The sequence below is a fragment of the Anoplopoma fimbria genome, chromosome 6 (genome assembly GCF_027596085.1).
Source record: "Anoplopoma fimbria isolate UVic2021 breed Golden Eagle Sablefish chromosome 6, Afim_UVic_2022, whole genome shotgun sequence".
Lineage (NCBI taxonomy): Eukaryota > Metazoa > Chordata > Actinopteri > Perciformes > Anoplopomatidae > Anoplopoma > Anoplopoma fimbria.
Genome location: NC_072454.1, coordinates 11,008,221 through 11,013,068, shown reverse-complemented (window position 1 = coordinate 11,013,068; position 4,848 = coordinate 11,008,221).

Sequence of the window (4,848 nt, the reverse complement as noted above, 5' to 3'; positions counted from 1 at the left end):
ACCGGCTGGATACACAGTATTCACATTCAGCTGCGCGTCCTCAGTGGCGACATTATTACGAAAACGAGGAGGTTCACGTAGTAAAAAAAAAAAAAAAAAAAAAAAAAAAAAAAAAAAAAAAAAGTCCCGACAGTCACTCCAAGGCAGGTTGTGTTTGTCTAAAGCCTCATAGGCACGAAGCAGCAGGCAGCAGATCCGGCTCTATGCAGCTCCCTCCTGAAATTAACATAAAAGGTGGAGGAGGTGGGGCTTCCCGGGACGATTAACGCTGTAACTACCAAAGAGGGGACAATCTAGAGCGACTACGAGCAATAAAACACCACACTATTCCTGTTGACTCGCAGATGACACTTATCTAACTGTAAGATACATTTAAAACCTATTTGCTACCCCCCACCCTATTTGACCTCTTTCACTTTCAAAATACAGGGTAGTGTTTGTTTTTGTTTACATGACAAACACACTGAGATGTTGTCAGTATCACGTGAGTCAGTAGATGAGAAAAATAAAAGTGCAGGGAAAAGAAAATATTCTAAAATGTATTGTACTTTTGACACAAACCCCACTGTTTTCAAGGACCCATCAGGATTCAGCAGAGATGGTTGTTCTAACCGCTGAAGGTTTAAGGCTTTGTTGGTTTATGTTCTTCTAAAGCTGGTATCTTAAATCAACACAATGTTTTAGGATTTGAATTTGAATGCTGATGGATTATATGAGTCTCCACAATGACCAGGCAGAGAAACCACTGGCTTCAGGCTAAAAGTGAGACTGGAGCTGAGAAATTTAGCCTACAAAGCAAGAATGTGTAGTATATTAACTTCAGTTTTAATCTAATAAAGGTTGATGATTTGTGTTGGGGGTTTAGTAGAAAAACTGTCAAATGAATATTCATATCTCTTTATATTTGCAGTTTCTTTGAGGACTCAACGCCAATTTAGTGAGCCAGAAAATTATTGAGGGAAAATGCACAAATGAAACGGAATACAAAGTGTCCTCATACAACAGTTTGTATATTATCTTACAAAAAAGTTGCTACTCATTTTTTATGCATTTTCTTAAAAAGCCAGCAACACGTGAAATTTACACTCGTTACATGCAAAAAATATTTTCAAAATTAACTTCTGTCTTTACAGGAAAAAACTCAGTTAGTTTTAGTCAACAAAACTACTTTGTTAGATTTAGGAAAAGATTGTCCTTTGGGTTAAAATAACTACAGATGTGCCGTCACTGAGGAACGCAAGTAAGGTGACAAATAAATCAATGTTGACTTCTTGTTTAACAAGGGGAATGGCCAGCCGTCTCCTGGCTTAAACATGGGTGTTTGTTAAACACTGAGATGCCAGAATGCACCGAATCAATCTTTTTGCAGATACTTTTAGGGGCTTTGTAAAGTGGAAGTATTGAAATGATTCACGCTTGACAAAAATATAATGCATGCAGTTCATGTCAGGTTCTTAGGAACCACCCTTGGCATGCGGGCTGCAATTTGAGAAACTATGTATAACATTATGTGCAACATTTGAGAAGTTCAAATTTTAAAGGTTGTTTAAATTAAATCTGATCAAATGAATTCCCCTCTTAGACAGATGTCCTTTCCCTTTTCTTTTAAAGTAAAGGAGCAACTTGTTCGGGCTCCAGAAGTTCAGAGTTGTCCCACCGGGCACCTCTTAGGATCTGCCTTGTCGCCTTAATGTTTACATAACGTGTGTCGGCAGCCAGGCCTGTGAGACACTGTATTGGCTCGGTAGCATGAGCTATATTCTCATGTTGTTTATACAAACTGATTGCGGTTTACTTGACTTGACTGTCTGTAAGCAATTTGCAACGGAGGTTAAGCCATACGACAGGGTGTGTGGGGGGGTTCGGTTATGCAGCATATTACATAGTGATTTTCTATGGAAAGTGGTCAAACTGACTTCACTCGTAACAGGAAATTGAGATGAACCAAAAATATCAAAGCAAAATGTGTGAACAGAACACTTAGGAATTTATGGCTTGGACCCTGTAGCCATCACAGTCATGTTTAATGAAGTGTGACATGCCACCTGATCGCTGGGCTGTCAAAATCTGATTGGCTGTTCTGTAATACAAGGAGAAGTATGGTTCACCGTGAAATAATAAAATATGATGCCTTGTTCCCTACAGTAATATCAAAGCAGCGTGCAACTAATCATGCACTGAGGAATGTTGCCAAATATCTGGCAATAGTAAAATATCAATTACAAAAAAGTGTTTTTCCCTGAATGCAGCCCTGTATTGTGTCATACCAGGAGATATACTGTCATCCATTTCTAAAGAGTATGTAGATACTTCCTGGTACATCAACTTTAACATTTGGGTATCATTTGAAAACTTTTTGTGTCTCTTTGCGGTAATTTTGCTCCCCTTCGTAGCTTTGCTTATCTTTGGGGGTTCATTGTGCCGTCATACAGTCAGGTTGAATCTTCTTCTGATTGTTTTGGATCTTATTGTGGTTGTTTTACGTCTCTTTGTGGATCTTTTGTGTCTATCTGTTGTAATTATGCGCCTCTTTGTAGTCCATTTTGCATCTATTCATAGAAAATTAGCAACTCTTTTATTGCTTTGTGCCATGTTGCTGTCAGTTTGCATCTCTTTGTAGTTGTTTCATGTCTCTCTGTGGTAGTTTTGTGTCTTTTTCCGTCTCTTTGTGGTCATTTTCTTCTCCTGGTAATTTGATTGACATTTTTTATTATCAAATGTTTACTGTCTGGGCACAGGCCCAATAGGTCGGGGGGCCCCTGGGCTTGAGCCGGTTTAGTTATCAATCAACTCATGGAAGTAAAAGAATAGGGCTTAAGTGTCACACTTGGCACATTTTGCTTTAATTCAAACACTACTATATTCTCATCACCATTTAAAATGATTATTTTTACCTAGGGCCTTTGTTAAATAGCTTTGAACTTTTCGCTCAGAATTGAATATACACTGTATGCCCTGACAGAACAGACTGACACCTCCTCCCACAATAGATTATTTGTAGATGGGTGCCTGGCAGGCAGCAGCTGCCTGGTGGGGTGTGCTGGCGTGGAGCCTCAGCAGACATCTTGACAACCTTGTTCGAGGCAGCCGTGTGTACTCTTGCTCTCTTCTGGGATGATGATGTTGAACAAAAACACCATTCAACTCGGAGTTTGGCCCCTCGCCCTGCAGCCATATGCAAAACATTACAAAGCAACACAAGAGCATCATATGATCCTCACCGGGGGTCGTCAGCAGAAAACAAACCGCACCCGGCAGGCACGTATCAAAGGTGAAATCAAGTTGTTCCATAGCATTTAAAAGTGACAGCGGCATAAGGAAGATACCAGGGGGAAAGTTTATTGATTGTTAGATTGTCATCAGGCAAAGTGTAGCTAAAAGGGAATCACACACAACATTCATATAAAATTACCAGAATCCTTTGTATTTATTGGTAGTGAGACTCTCAGGAAGAATTTGACTTCAGTTATCAAAGGCTCTCCGTGGAAAATTGTGCAAACAAACAAACACAAATTCAAGTGTATAAAGGAAATAGGTATTCATATAGTTCATTGTCACAGTCAACTGCATTTGTTTACTTTTATCACTTTGATAGACAGTTTTCCAGAGGCTTCAGCTGTTTTTGAGCAAAGGGTTGTAGATTTAACAAGAAGAACATAAAAGCATTATGAGCTGGGTCAGGATTTTATTTAGCCTGGCGTTCAGCGGTGTGCAGTGATCCAGAGGCTGTGGAACAGAAGGATCATCATTAGGATGTGTTTAAAGACCGGAGGGACTTGGAATTGATTCCCTGAGAAGTCCTATATCCTGTAAGCTAAAAAAGTGCAACATTCAGTCATCTCTTTAATCATTAAATAACTCTCATTACCATATAGTCTGTCGTCCACAGCAGTGTTGCTTGGCCTTCCTCTAAGCGTAATATGCTGTTGACATGTAACTACGATGGATAAACGCACCCAACAGCACAGCTTGACACTCTGACTCCTGGGTAAGGACAAATGTTTTCCATGTAGGGTTACTGAGTGGCAGGACCACAGGGAAGATGAATGTAGTGGCGTCAAAATATTTAGAGTGACTGTATTTGATTGGTAACACTGTTTTTAGTTAAACTGTGCTCTACTGGGTACGACTCTGCAGAGGTTAAAGGGATATTTCTTCATGGAAAACTTTATATGACTAGCAAAGATGGAATTATTTTCTATATTATTATTATTTGGAAAGAGACATATTTGGAATTTATTGTTCATTGATCTTTGTACTTGTAGGACTTTCAGCGTACACTTGCACCACATATGTAGGGTTTTATTGTTGAAAATTCTGCTTTGGTTGTATTTAATCTGCTTAAGACACAAAACGCTATACCGAGACGGGACTTTGACTTGACTGCAAGAAGCCCTAACTTAAGATTTGGCTCGACTTGACACCTAAAGCACAGTCAATATTTGAATCTCAAATCATTTTGGCCTTATCATCATTTGTTTTACTATATGTATCATAATCTTCTCACCCACATGTTCAATCAAAACTCTGGTGACATATAAATGTTAGATGGATGATGATTTAGCCCTAATAGCTCCATCACAGCCTTTTCCTAAACAGCTGACGTTAAAAGAGCCGTTCTTTTACAGCCACAATCCTGCATAAAATATACATCATATTTCTCAAACTAACTCATGGGCCATACTAATCATGTGTTTGTAGCTGAACAATTGCAATGCGGGTCCAGTCATTATCCCCTCTATTTTCCTCAGTGAAAATGCTTTGTTGTAAACATGACAGTCACACCACGTCACTAGAGTACCACTAGGGAGGAATATAATGAGGTATTCAGGGACATTATACGGACGT